The sequence below is a fragment of the Squalius cephalus genome (genome assembly GCF_949319135.1).
Source record: "Squalius cephalus genome assembly, chromosome: 6".
NCBI classification, from domain to species: Eukaryota; Metazoa; Chordata; class Actinopteri; order Cypriniformes; family Leuciscidae; genus Squalius; species Squalius cephalus.
Window position 1 is genome coordinate 25,932,092 of NC_137127.1, and position 15,840 is coordinate 25,947,931.

Here is a 15,840-nt window from a genome sequence, read left to right on the forward strand (position 1 = left end):
GACTTTGGTTGTGTGAGTGTAAAAAATAACAAATATGGGAAATGAAACTACACTGTAAAAAAATCTTTTGTTGACTTAACTCATTATTTTTTGTTATCTTTTTGCATGTTTTTTTTTTTTTAGTTAAACTAACTTATTTGGAAAAGTGTACCTGACAAATTTGGAAAAGTTTACCTGACAAGTTATAAAGTACAATGAACTGATTTAATTTAGTTAAGTAATCTTCGAATTTAAGTTCAGCCAACTAAAGTTAAGTTTTCAAAACTACATCCAATAAGTTCAGCCAACTAAAGTGGTGTTTTGAAACCTGCAGCAGTACCAAATCATTAATTACTACTAGAACATTAATTTGTAAAATACATTTGATTTAAAAAAAAAAAAATATATGGAAAATTAACGATCACTGATACAATTTACAATAGTTAAGTCACCTTTATTTATATAGCACTTTTTACAATACAGATTGTATCAAAGCAGATTCACAGTGATAACATGAAAATAATACAACAAAGTTTGTTTCTAGAAGAAAATTGTGTCATCTTCCACCTTAAGTAAGGCAGATCAATAATATTGTTGAATATTAAATGTCCCCAACTAAGCAAGCAAAAAGCCAAGGCAACAGTGCCAAGGAACCAAAACTCCATCAGTGACAGAATGGAGAAAAAAACCTTGGGAGAACCCAGGCTCAGTCGGGGGCCAGTTCTCCTCTGGCCAATGAACGAACAGTGTATGATTATGATTCAGGCAGCATTACAGATCAGAAGTCAGATTGGATCAGAACATTCAGAATATTTATCCAGTTCCATCTGATTGGAAGTCAGAGTCACGCCGGTATGTAGACGAGTTTGTTGAGGATCAGTGCTGATGGCTGTCGTGTCGATGAGGCCTTCACAGGGCTGATGAGGCTGGCACTTCAGGGATGCATTGTGGATGGGTCCAGGCGCAGGTCCACCACCTGATCTGGATATGGCCCGGATCCGGCTGACTTCAGTAAACCTTGGAATAAACAGAAAGACTAACATTAGCGTAGATGCCATTCTTCTTATGATGTAACGGGTACATCAGGTGTTATATACAATACAATTTTTTTTGCAATGAAATTGCAGAAAACAACCTCATGGAAAGGTGTTTTACACCTGTCTCAATGCATGTCTTGTGGATTAATCTGTTACATAACATTAAACAATATCAACCCACAGCATTCAATATAGAAACATCCTTTGTTCCAAAAGAAACCGTTAAAACATTGTTAAACACATTAAAGACCTATTAAAATGGCATTTAAGTCAATTCATATCAACTAAGTTACCAATTATTTATGCTCTCAAGCTTCAACAAATTCATCAATTAAACTAAACACTCTAAAATGCCACTCCCACAACATACCAACAAATGAAACATCCTGTTCACAACATTCCTTTCAAAAAGAAACTCTGAAAAGCATTAAAGGTGTTGTTCCAACCCCGTAAGACTTTCGTTCATCTTCGGAACACAAATTAAGATATTTTTGATGAAATCTGAGAGCTGGCTCACTCCTTCATAGACTGCTGGGTAATCGATATCTGCCAGCCCAGAAAAGTTATTAAAAACATTAGGGATGCACGATGATATCGGCACAACATCGGTATCGGCCGATAAAAGCTTAAAATGACCATCATCGGCATCGGCAGATATGAATATTTCTGCCGATGAGCCTAGCCGATAGGGGGGCGTGTTTCCTATGCGCACGTGACGACCGTGAACGTAGCATGAGCGCCAGCAACTTAAACTTCCAACATGTCAGCTGTGTGGAGGCATTTCGAGATCTGTCAAACAGATAACAAACTTGCTATTTGCAGTATTTGTAAAGCAGAAGTGATGCGAGGAGGCGTAAAACGACACTCTTTCAACACTACAAATATGATTACGCATCTTAAGAGCCGTCATCCTAAGCAGCACCAAGACTTTTTGAAAAGTAAGAAGGAAAAAATGCCGACAAAAACCCAACAGCAGCCTCTACTTCAGTCCTTTGACAAAGCTAGAAAATACAGCAGCGACCACCCAAAGGTAAAAGAGCTTAACGGCAAAATGATTTAATTTATTGCTCTTGATAACCAGCCGTTCAGCGTGGTGGAAGACGTTGGCTTCAGCAGGCTAATGATGTACCTAGAGCCGCGGTATGTTATGCCTAGCCGGCGCTACTTTTCTGATGTGGCCTTACCTGAACTCCACAGTGTTGTCACCAGTCACGTTGAAAAGCTCCTCGCCGGCGCTAGTCACATTAGCTTCACCACGGACATTTGGATATCAAGCGTGAGTCCTGTTAGCATGTTGAGCCTCACTGCCCAGTGGATAGACAAAGACTTCACCCTTAAGAAAGCTGTCCTACACTCACAGGAATGCACCGGTTCTCACACAGCAGCTGCAATTGCATCCGCATTTGAAAATATGTTTGGGAAATGGAAAATAGAAAGAGAACGAGTGCATGTCGTGCTATGTGACAATGCCTGTAACATGGCTAAAGCTATGATGGAGTTTGGTGTGGCAAGTCTACCGTGCATGGCACACACGCTGCAACTGTCGGTGCATGACGGTGTCCTGTCTCAGCGCAGCATGGCAGATGTTGTGGCCATGGGACGGAGAATAATTGGACATTTCAAGCACTCCCAGCTGGCATACAGTCGGCTAGAGGATGTACAGAAAGAGCTCGGAATGTTGGTTAAACGACTTCAACAGGATGTCGCTACCAGATGGAATTCGACATTTTATATGATGCAAAGCTTGGTCGAGCAGAAGAGAGCACTGGGTGCTTATGCCGCTGATTTCGAGCTTCCTGCAACTTTGACGGCAAATCAGTGGGGAATTATAGAAAATATGATCACACTTCTCGCCCCTTTTGAGCAGCTGACCAGAGATATAAGTTCAGCAGAGGCCTCTGCTGCTGATGTGATCCCCGCGGTTGTGGCACTGACACGACTGCTTGGCCGGCCGAGTGACAGAGGCGTGCAGACCACCAAAACTACCCTGTTGGAAGCCGTCAATCATCACTTCAACGGTGTGCAGTGTGAGGCACTTTATTCTGTTGCAACCATGCTTGACGCCCGCTACAAAGACCGGTACTTTGACGAGAAAAAAAAGAGTGCTCGCGACCTGTTGCTCAAAGTTTTGGATGACATGAGCGGCAGTGCAGATGCCAGCACAGAGAATCCCCCAGAGAAGAGGACCCGAACAGGATCACTGCTGGATATGTAAGAGGAAATTCTGGAGGAGAATGTCATGTTTGAGGAGCAAGACAAGACCGCGTCAGTGTCACAGGTAAGCATCAAACATGCACAAATGTAGGTTATTATTTTTTAGAATATTTCACTTTAGGACCGAAAGCATCCTAATTAATAATGCGACTTTCTCGATTATTATTTGCAATGTCATAACATAGATAATCGCCAATTTATCCTAATTCGGCCTGTGTAGTAATAATAAACGTGCAACTAATAAATCATTTGATTTCTGGAAAAAAAAAAAACGTTAGTGCTCTGTTAATGCCTAAAAAGCATAAAGTAAAAAAATCCGTAAGTGATATTTCGTATTCTGTTACTTCATAGGTCATCTCATACCTGGCCGAACCCACAATTCCCAGGAACCACAGTCCATTGGAGTACTGGAAATGCAACCAAGCCCGTGTCCCTGCCCTCGCTCCTGCTGCACGCAAGTACCTGTGTGCGCCCTGCACAAGCGTTGACAGTGAATGGCTTTTTAGCGTTGCCTCTGATGTGATGGATGAAAAGAGAAATCGAATGGACGGTGAAAAAGCAGAGATGCTCATTTTTGTGAAGAAAAACCTACCTCTGGTATTAGAAAAATAGCTGAACATTTCCTACCGGTCAGCTGAAGCTGTCACCCAGGTTAGTTGGATTGAAAAGGTTTGCAGTTTGCACGACTCAAGTTCAAGTAAAGGATAAGATTTTTTTTTTTTTTTGCAATACAGAGAGCACACTGTTTGTCACTGAATTGTTACAGGACTGTCTGTGGCTCACAAGATAATATATGGAGCTTGGTTTTAAGTTTGATTATACTTTAATGTGGGTCCTCAGGACTGAAGTGGAGGTCTGGACTACAGCTGCTTGTTTTGTGCCCTTGAAGTTTGTTCTGTAAGTTTCAGTACAATGCCATGTTAACTTAGCCTAGAAATCTAGACGCACCCTAGCGGCAGCAAAATTTATTTTGCAGCCAGGGTAGTCTAGCAACTTTCCATTGACTTTCGGAGCTGTAAAAACCTAAATTGGGTCAGGCCAATCACATCGTGTATAGAGTAGGCGGGGAGGGCTTAACATAATGACGACAGGGCCAGATTCAAAAGTTGAATCTATCAACTAACGTTAGCTCCACTATTGGGAAAACGCTCTGGTTGGTTGAAGCGCTTCTATTGCGTGCAGAGGGAATTTGAAAAACAGCTGTTTATCCTGCCCCTCGGATTGAGCCGTGTCTATGGTGAGTTGCCAGACCTAACATCTTGATGTAGGTCTGGCTTGCCAGGCTAATGTTAACTACTATGTCAGGGGAGCATTTGGTAGACCTGTTCAAGTAGGAGAAGATGTAACATGAATAGTCGTAATTTTTGTTTGTTTTTTTGCGCACAAAAAGTATTCTCGTCGCTTGATAAACTTAAGGTTGAGCCACTGTAGTCACTTGAACTATTATAACAATGTTTGTACTTTTCTGGACCGGCAGTATGAAATTTTAATCAAAAATATCTTAATTTGTGTTCCGAAGATGAACGAAAGTCTTACGGGGTTGGAACAACATGAGGGTGAGTAATTACAGAATTATTTTACAAGAAATGATTAATGCATGACAGAATTTTCATTTTTGGGTGAACTGACCCACTAATATTTTTGCTTTCAAATGCCTAAAACTTCAGACAACAGGTTTATAAACGATTCACATGATGAATTTAGGAAGATGGTTGAAATGTGTTCTCAAATTACAAGTGACTCAAACACGCATCACTGAAACATGCAGTGTGTCAATCACAACCATTTCCAATATTAATAAAAACAGTCACATTTAAAAGTACAGATATAATAAGTTACTTATTTTACCCACATCAATTCAAATTGATAGTTAATTTTAAGAATTCCCAAAGATTCCAGCGAAAACTCACCTGTATCTGGTGCTCTGCAACTGAGATGTAAAGTTAGTGACTGAGGTAAAAAATCTGGTTGGTGAACAAGCTTTTATTCAACTTGACGGAACCTGTGAGTCAACACGAGGAAATACAATGAGTGAATCTTCAATGTGCAAAACACTCTGATTCGAAATACACTCAATAATCTTAAATTCGTGACAACATCGTAAATAATTCACCCTATTATCAAGATTTCTTAAAACATGAACATAAGCGCGACGACATGGCGCAAGATCCAAACTCCGAATAGTAATAATGAAAACATTCAAACCACAGACGTATTAATTGTATATCACCCATATCGATTCAATTTGACATTTAATTTTTTAATTCAAAGATTGTGGTCAAAACGTACCTATATCTGGCGCTCTGCAACTGAGTTTATTAAGTGTCGACGGTAGACGCTTGGGTGTCGACTGGAGACGCCCCAGGTAAATTTATTTATTAAAGGTGCAATGTGTGATATTTCTGAGGATCTATTGACAGAAATGCAATATAAGATCCATAACTATGTTTTCAGTGGTGTATAAAGTTTTTATTACCTTAGAATGAGTCATTTATATCTACATAACCGCGGGCACCCACCTTCTATGAAGGTCGACATATTGTGACGTCATGTTTCTACCGTAGCCGACAGAGAACAAACAGCGCTATAGAGCGCGTTTCGTCACTAACTTGAATGAGAAGCAGCAGAAAAAGACGCAGCAGAATACTCAGGTTGTCCCTGACTCTGCAAACGTAGAGAAAAACATGCTGTCTGAACGACGCCTCGGACATCGTAACGTTAGCTATTTCCCCTTACCTAGCTGCTTTGATGCTCTTATCCATATACCCAGGGGGCAAAACACCTGTTTTTTTAGGAAATCAGACATTGGCTGCTGTAAAAGGTTGTCATATAAAAATGAAATCTATGATGTCTGAGGATCACAACCTGGGTGGACAACCAGGTCAACAAGCTGCTGGAAACTTGTAGGATGTGTTCAAAGTATGCGTGTCCCCCTGCAAAAAAAAATCGCTTTTGAACTCGCGCAGTTCCCTACCAGGCAGCTAGCAGCAGCGATCAAATGCCATCATCCATAACTGCTTTCATATCTCTGCTATAGATCATTTTAGTTTTGAAATCAACAGCCCTACCGACACAACGGGAATACAGCTTTCAAACGATATCTTGATTGTACAAGCAGTATGAAATAAAGTTGTGATCATGTAGGCTACATTAAAAAAACTTCTGTTGTTGATAATTGTATTCCATCTTTCTCCACTAGCACTAGTTCTAGCTTAGTCTGCTGCAAAGAAAATAGTTTTGATTGGTCAAATAGTTTTACATATACTTACTTACCAAAAAGGTGACCTTGTAAGACAGACCATGCAAAGTTAAAACAAATAACACATCAGTCGGTTATGTCTTTGTATCCTTGCACTTTTACTGAAAATTTAGTCCACAAACAAACACATCAAAAACACAACTTCTTCTGCAGTGGTACATGTTTGCACGCTACTTCCTGTATTGTTGGAAAGCTCATGTAAAATAGGCTACTTGGATTTTCATTACACCACTAGATGGCACTAAATAACCACTTATTGTTGCTGTGGACCGCAAATACATTAACGTTAGCAGCGATACAGTATCGAGAAGCTGGCAAATTCAAGGTCGAGAATTTCATGGTAAGTGCTTTTCAGTTTTCATTATCAAACAATCTTATTTCAAGTCGCTATAATATGAACACTATAATAATGATGAATAGCTTGGGCAGTAAAAAATCAGATCCTCACCGAAAACAGTGTTTCAAGGACTTATTTTTAAAAACAGTAATAGCCCGTAACTCACCCCATGGGGGCATTGTTTCTTTCCATCCTAATTAAAATGGTCATGTTATGTGTCCTGACATCCATATCCATTGTGTTTTGCTAGACACATTGGCTTAGTGATTTAGACATAATATATGACCTCAATATAAAAAAAAAATACCTCAAGATAGTATCGGATTGCTAATGTTACCCATAATGTTAGCTATAGGCTAGCTATTTAACAGTTAATCGTATCTTATAGATATAGGGTAGCCTTCCTATCAGTAATTTAATCCATGATTGTTGTAGCCTAATTGTGGGCTGTAGTTGATTGACAATGCTAATCAACTGTATTTAAATGATCAAATCTTCAGACCACTTAAGAAATGTGTGCGTAGCCTACTTATACCTAGACAAATAGGCATACTACAATCCTGTGGCTCTTTAGATAAGAGAGTAGCATGTACCCCCTCAATTTTCAGATTTAGTTCCTGCACTATGACAAGCCAGAGGAAACGTGTGGCAGAAGTTGCCGTGTCACTGAAGCATGAGGTCAAAAGACCTTCACGCACAGACTACACCAAGTGCATTATATGTCAAGGTCAGTGCACCATAGAGCTGCAGTCGATTCAGGCCTCGACAACAACCAATTTCATCCAAGCCATGAATGCTCGGCAAGATGAGGTATTTCTGAGATTGTGTCATGACACATCTTTAGAGGGCTGGTTGGAAGACAATGCACCAAGATGGCACAGGAAATGTCGAAACTTTTATTTGAATGAGAAGAGTGTTAAATATGCTGAGAGGAAATGACTGGGTGAAGCAACTGGAGGATGCAGTTCATCACAGCATGATGCTGTCAAGGTCACCAGGCAGAATAGTGGGGTATTCGATCCAAAGACGATGTGTATCATCTGCAATAAACAGTGGTTTCAGGGAAAGCAGCCAATGTCTAAAGTCTCTACGAAAAGCAGCCAAAATGCCATAGAAGAAAAGGCAAAAAAGGCCATCACATGATAGCAAATGATATAGCCTATCACAATTCATGCATGAACAAATTTAAGGCTCAGCGTGTTCCATCTGGAGAGTCTAAGCCAAACCCTCATGATGCTGCATTTAGTCGTCTTGTTGCAGAACTGGAGGCCCCTCTTTTCCAAGACCTGTCGCGATTCCTTGTGAAGTCACTATGTGACCACTACCGTGACATACTGAGGGAGCTTAATGTCAAAACCGCAGATCTTTACCGAACCCACACACTGAAATTAAAGTTACAGCGACACTTTGGATCACGCATATCAGTCCTTGACCAGACATGGGGTTCAGGCTTCATATGTGCATCCAGTGTACCCCTTGGTGATGCTCTTGAGAAGTTGAGACGACTAGAGGGTAATATGGATGAGAAACACCACATCCTACAGAAAGCAGCTAAGATCATTCGAGCAGATTGTCATAAGTGCAAAAATCAAAGTCGTGAGAAGCACTCAACTGACATATCCTTAACATCTGCAAGTCATATGGTGCCAGACTCATTATTCAACTTTACAGCTATTGTAAAGGTCTCTATTTTGTGAAGTTAGGTGGAAGGCTAGTCCACTACGGAACTCCAGCAAGAAGTATGACAGGAGACAGAAGATTGTTAACTGTTTATCTCTTCAGGATGTGTCAATATACATGTCCAGCATTATACAGCCATTAGCCATAACTGAGGTGGTAGAATGTGGTTTAGTCTGAAATAAACAAATACTTATATATAAGAATATGAATGAATACAGTAAACATAAAGATTCACCTCAGAGAGAATGAAGGGCGGCTTCTGTCACTTTGAGTGATTTATTGCCCTTAAGCCCCGCCCCCTTTTTGACGTGGGAATATTCCTATGCTTGCCCTGCCCCCTTCGCATATTGTTTTTTCTTCAAAATGATGTGAAAATCATCCTGCCTAATCGTTCAAATAAAACAATACATTGATTTAAACTTTGCAAGTCAGTTTTTTTGTCAGAAGAGGTTTATGCGTGGGAGTGGTAATGCCCTATCAATATTAATGAGATTCAGACCAGGGGTGTGACATAGACACCCCCCCCAATGGCTAATGGGCCATCAAGTGAAGCAGCCTGAACAAAGAAGTAGAGGAGATTCAAAGGTTTTGTTTTTCAATCTGTTTTATTGTAATTCCTCTATGTGGAGGAACTAAATGTTCTAAATTTGCTCTAAGCAAATCAAATGTGAGCAAAATAAAAAAATAATCAGTCTGCTATAAACAAAGCAATGATAAACGATAAACAAAAGTAAAGGCAGGTATCTCACAGTAAATACTCATGCCCCGTTGATGCGGGCTCTAAGCAAATCAAATGTGAGCAAAATAAAGAATCCTGAGAAAACTATCACAGGTTATAAACAATATATATTAAGCAGCACAACAGTTTCCAACATTGATTTTAAAAAATAGTCATCATATCAGAATGATTTCTGAAGGCTGGTGGTTAGTGGAAGTTGGTCAGCAGAGCACACACATCTGAACACAGTCACACATCTTTATGCCACTCCTGAAAACAGTTCCTGTTTAACTGAAGACATAAGTGAACATTGCATGCCTGGCATTTCCATGGTGTTAATTGTCTTTTACCACGCACTGCTGTGCAATGCACACAATTGCGGCGACCAACTGTGGCAGCATCCCTGTCATCTGATGTCAGCTCAGCTCCTGGGACCGGTACATGGTCACTATTGGTCCGTTTTGGTGCTGTTTTCTGTGACACACCACAGAGCTCTGTTATAAGTTGCTCCATAAACTCTTTATGGGACAAGTTACCATGTAGCTCTTTGTGCACAATGAAAGAGTTGGTGGAAGCAATGTCCAAGAAGTGTAGAAAGATCTTTCTGTACCACTTCATGGTTTTGTGTTGTGCAGTGTAGTACTGTATCAGCTGGTCAGACAGGTCAACACCCCCCATGTGTTTGTTGTAGGCAGTCACAGGTGCAGGACATGGAAATGTCTTTGTCTGATAACACAATAAAATAACTTGTATTATCATTATCAATCACTAATGGCCATGGATAAAAAAAGACATCGGTTTTTGTCATTTCACACAAGAATAGGTATAGGCTACTTTTATATTATTATGATGTAAACACAATTAGGCTACATTTCATCTGTAAAATATTACGTCTATGTACTTACTCAGTATGATTCTCGATCGCACTGAGACCTGACCGACACCTGCGTGCCCCTCTGCGGGGTGCTGGAGAAGGAGAGCTTGAAGCAGACACATTCCTAAAAAAATAAAATAAAAATAAAACGGTAACACTTTATATTACGACCCGCAAACAACTGCGTAAGTAAACCGAAACTACGGTGTACGTTTCTGTAATTATAGTGTACTTCCGTGTAGGTATAAGGGAACAATATGTTAAGTTTTGGGTAATAAAGGGGTACAACCAGATATACAAGAAAATTATTTATAATGTAATTATTTTAAAACTAACAGGTACCTATTCTGTTAATATATTCCAGGCAAAAATTGTACGTCTGTTGTATATAAAAGTTTTTATCACATTTCTGGAAAAATATGTTCTTGTGCAATGTAGTTACAGGGTAATTTTGACATCTGTGGGTTGTAAATTAAATATATATATATATATATATATATATATATATATATATATATATATATATATATGGCTGTATGTAAGCACAGTATTGTACTGATGAGTGCCACTAGGGGGTACTAATGCAATGAGTAGTGCAAGTACAACGGTTCGAGAGAGGAGAATAAAGAACGCACATGGTGTGTAGAAACAAATCATCTGTGTTGGTTGTCTGTGCAACAAGGTAAACGAAACATGGTACCAGAAGAAATCGATTAACAGTGGTAAAATGAGTGTAAATAGCATTCGGCAGCCAAACGAGCTGAATCTGAGCGGAAATGTCCATGCAAACTGGAAATCCTTCAAACAGAGCTTTGAGCTGTACCTGTTAGCGACAGGGCTGGAGAGGGATAATGACCGCAGGAAGATTGCACTGCTTCTCACGGTGGCGGGCCGATCCGCGATAGATGTCTACAACACGTTCCAGTTCTCTGAGGAGGAGAAAGATAAGTATGATGTTGTTATGACAAAGTTTGAAGACTATTGTACACCAAAGAAAAACGAAACGTACGAACGCTATGTTTTCCGTAATCGGATGCAGAAAGATGGAGAGACTATAGAACAGTACGTGACAGATTTACGTCTGAAAAGCCAATCGTGCAACTTTGAGAGTTTGTCTGATTCGATGATCAGGGATCAAATAGTCATTGGCATTCTGGATAAGAAAGTAAGAAGACAGTTACTCGGAGAGACTGAATTGACTTTGGATAAAGCAATTCGCATCTGCCAAGCGTCAGAGAGAGCGAACGTGCAACTCAAATCATTCGACGCGGAAAGTGAGTCTGCAGCAACAATGATCGATGCCGTGCACGAACGCGCAAAGAGAACTGTTAAAGATAAACACTGCAAACCGAGACGAAAAGAGAGTAAGGACTGTAACAGATGTGGTACCAATCATGCACCACAGAAATGCCCAGCTTATGGCAAAGACTGTCGCAAGTGTGGGGGAAAAAATCATTTTGCAAGATGCTGCTTGACTAAAAAGAAAGTTCGAGTAGTAGCTAAGGACACTAGTGACAGCGATGAGGACGAGCAGTTCTTTGTGGAGGCTGTGGTGGATGAAGTGAGCACCAAGGACGAGTGGATAGCTCATCTAGATGTCAATGGAGTGACTGTACCCTTTAAACTGGACACCGGGGCACAGGTGAACCTTCTGCCAACAAAAGATTTCTACAGATTGAGGAAAAAGCCGAAAGTTCAAGACAAAAAGATAAATATACGAACTTACAATGATGAGCCGATTCCCACAAAAGGGGTATGTAGGATCACACTTACAGCAAAAACAGGACAGACTGTGAATGTAATGTGTGTACTGGTAGAGGGTAACAGACAGCCTATACTTGGGCTGAAGGCCTGTGAAAATTTGGGGCTCATAAAGAGAGTTCATGTGATCAACAGTAAAGCAGTTACACAGAGTGACACAGCTGAGAAACAGAATGAGATGGTAACTACTGTTAAAGAGATAGTTAAACAGTACCAAGATGTGTTTGATGGAGTGGGCTGTTTACCAGGCAAACACAAAATACAGCTGAAGGAAAATCCTCAAGCAGTCATACATCCAGTCAGAAAGGTGCCAGTAGCTCTCAAAGAAAGGCTGAGATCTGAATTGCAATCCTTGATGGAAAAGGATATTATAAGAAAAATTGAGGAACCAACAGAGTGGGTAAATTCCCTGGTAATTGTGGAGAAAAAAAATGGAGATCTCAGACTTTGTATAGATCCTAGAGATTTAAACAAGTGGATCAAAAGAGAGCATTACAAGTTGCCAACAAAGACTGATATAACAAGTACAATGTCTGGTGCACGTTATTTCTCCAAACTCGACGCATCATCAGGATTTTACCAAATTGTCCTGGATGAAGAAAGTGCTAAACTGTGTACTTTCAACATACCCTTCGGGCGGCACTGTTTCCTTCGCTTACCTTTTGGTATCTGTTCAGCGCCAGAGGTATTTCATAGAACAGTGCAACAGCTGTTTGATGGAATGGAAGGTGTGGGAGTTTTTCTTGACGACATAATAATATGGGGGAAAACGCAAAATGAACATGACAAAAGACTCTGTGAAGTGTTAAAACAAGCACAGAAGTCAGGACTGAAACTAAACAGACAGAAATGTGAGTTTGGAGTGACTGAGATCACTTACCTCGGAGATAAGCTATCCGCAGCAGGAATACAGCCAGACCCAGAAAAAACACGAGCTGTAGTTGACATGCCAGCACCTAAAGACAAAACAGAGTTACAGAGAGCATTGGGGTTAGTCAATTACATGAGTAAATTTATACCCAAACTTTCTGCCAACACAACAGCAATGCGTAGTTTGCTTGAGAAAAAGAGTGAATGGCAATGGGAGTACCAACATGCACGAGAATGGGAAATGCTTAAGAACAGCCTCATCAAAGAGCCAGTGCTGAAATTCTATGACCCAGAAAAACCGGTCAAAGTGTCGACCGATGCATCAAAAGATGGACTTGGAGCAGTATTACTCCAAAAACATGGGACAGAGTGGTTTCCTATTGCTTATGCATCACGCACAATGACAGCAGCAGAGAGAAATTACGCACAGATTGAAAAAGAGACATTAGGCGTAGTTTTCGGCTGCGAGAAGTTTCATGAGTATGTGTATGGCAGGGAAGTGATGGTGGAGACTGACCACAAACCTCTGATCGCAATATCAACCAAGGCCCTGGGTGATGCACCACCACGCATCCAACGTCTTCTGTTGCGTTTGCAGAAGTACCATTTGACGTTTGAGTTTACTCCAGGTAAACTTTTGATAGTGGCCGATGCTCTTAGCAGAGCCAGCCTGCAACACACTGGTAAAAGTAGCACGGAAAATGATGTACAAATTCATGTGGATTGTGTTGTGGGCCGGATACCTGTGTCCAAACAGAAGTGGGTGGAGTTTGCAGACGCGACAGCAAGCGACAGCGTATTGCAAGAAGTGATTTGTAAAATCAACTCACCGGAAGATGAGATGCTACCAAGCCCGTATCAGCATTTCAGGGATGAGCTTTCTATCATTGATGGAGTCCTTCTGAAAGGAAGTAGGATAGTAGTCCCTAGTACGATGAGACAGCAAATGACAGAACTTGTACACGAAGGTCATATGGGCATCGAAAAATGCAAACGACGTGCCCGAGACGTAATGTATTGGCCCTATATGAATAGAGAAATAGAAACATGTGTACAACACTGTGAGATTTGTCAGCAACACCGATACAAACAGCAAAAAGAGCCGCTGTTACCTCACTTTAAACCATGCGAGCCTTGGAGGAAAGTGGGAGCTGATTTGTTCCAGCTGAATGGGAAAGATTATATAGTTGTCATGGATTACTACTCCAACTATCCAGAGTTTGCATTGTTGACGGACACCTCCGCAAAGCATGTGATCTCGCATTTAAAAACAATTTTTGCGAGACATGGAATCCCGGTCACTTTAGTCAGTGACAACGGACCTCAGTTCAGTGGGCTGACATTCAAAGGGTTTGCAAAGCAGTATGGATTTGAGCACATAACATCAAGTCCATATTACCCACAGTCAAATGGGTTAGCCGAAAAGGCGGTGCAGATTGTGAAACGTCTGCTGCGGAAAGCAGCTGAAGCTGGGGAGGATCCTCACCTTGCTATTCTGAACTACAGGTCAACACCTTTAGAGCAGGGGAAATCTCCAGCAGAACTACTGATGGGTAGGAAGCTGAGGACAAAGTTACCCTCAGCTGAACATTTGCTACAAAGGAAAAACCAATCTGTGCCAAGGAAATGCAGCTCTGATGTCACCTACAACAAAACTACAAAACCTTTGCACCCACTGGAATGTAAAGATTTGGTGCGAGTAAGATGTGACGGTAAATGGGGACCAAAAGCGAAAGTTCTGAAAGAGATCATGCCTAGATCTTACGAAGTATTCACAGAGTATGGTAATACTCTTCGCAGAAATAGGAGGGATTTGCTGAAAATTCCAAAAACAGAATTCAATGTGGATGATGGGAGCAATTCTTTGGCTTCAAAAGGACATTGCAGTGAGAGAGATGTTGGGCAGAAGAGTTCCCCGAAGAAAAGCTTTGCAGATAGTACGCTATCGTCATCCTTGAATGCAGAAAAGCTAGCGAGACCAAGGAGAATAATTGTTAAGCCCAAAAGACTTATTGAAGAGTGTTGAGTGTTGATATGTGACACGTTGTTCAATAGTTCAAATGATGTAGTAAAAAAAAAAAAAAAAAACACGGCAGGAAGTTTTCTGAAAGAAGTTTTGTTAATTTTATTATTTGACTTACATTGGAATATGTATAAAAAAAAAAAAAAAAAGGAAGATGTACTGATGAGTGCCACTAGGGGGTACTAATGCAATGAGTAGTGCAAGTACAACGGTTCGAGAGAGGAGAATAAAGAACGCACATGGTGTGTAGAAACAAATCATCTGTGTTGGTTGTCTGTGCAACAAGGTAAACGAAACAAGTATGATAAAATTTAATCTGAAACTATTTTATAAACAGCTGATTTCGAAAAACATTGGCAATGCTATTTATTGGCTTTTCTTACTAAACTACTTAACGTTTAGCCAAAAAAAAAACATTTCTGCTATGACTTTAATTTAGAACGTACCATGTAGTACTTAGTACTTACCTTATCACATTGTATTGCAATGACACTTAAATGTCAGGGCAAATATACTGTGTAATTAAAAGTTTTTTTTATTTTTTTATAAGAATAGCCTACCTTTCTCTGTAATTACTGTGCAAATAGTGTTGTTTCGTATTGTTACAGTAAGTAGTGTTTGTTACCCATTTCAACTGTGAATTTACAGGGTAAGTGTAACTCCTGCGGGCTGTAAATTAAAGTGGCGCTTGTTACCCCCTTGTTCTGTGTAGTTACAGGGTAAGTGTAACTCCTGCGGGCTGTAAATTAAAGTGGCGCTTGTTACCCCCTTGTTCTGTGTAGTTACAGGGTAAGTGTAACTCCTGCGGGCTGTAAATGAAAGTGGCGCTTGTTACCCCCTTGTTCTGTGTAGTTACAGGGTAAGTGTAACTCCAGCGGGCTGTAAATTAAAGTGGCGCTTGTTACCCCCTCGTTCTATGTAGTTACAGGGTAAGTGTAACTCCTGCGGGCTGTAAATTAAAGTGGCGCTTGTTACCCCCTTGTTCTGTGTAGTTACAGGGTAAGTGCAGTAAATATACAATAAAGGATCCAATTTAATTTCTGACTTTTATTTTACAAAAACATTTCAAAACACTTTTTCATCTTAAT

General features: G+C 40.4%; 1 long non-coding RNA gene across 1 annotated transcript; it reads right to left on the reverse strand.

Moving 5' to 3' along the window:
- Window positions 1-769: 769 nt before the first annotated feature.
- On the reverse strand, window positions 770-5,228 carry LOC307160652. The gene is made up of 2 exons (XR_013821587.1): window positions 5,141-5,228; window positions 770-996 (listed from the first exon to the last, which is right to left on the reverse strand). It is a non-coding gene; the product is annotated as an uncharacterized lncRNA (long non-coding RNA).
- Window positions 5,229-15,840: the final 10,612 nt, after the last annotated feature.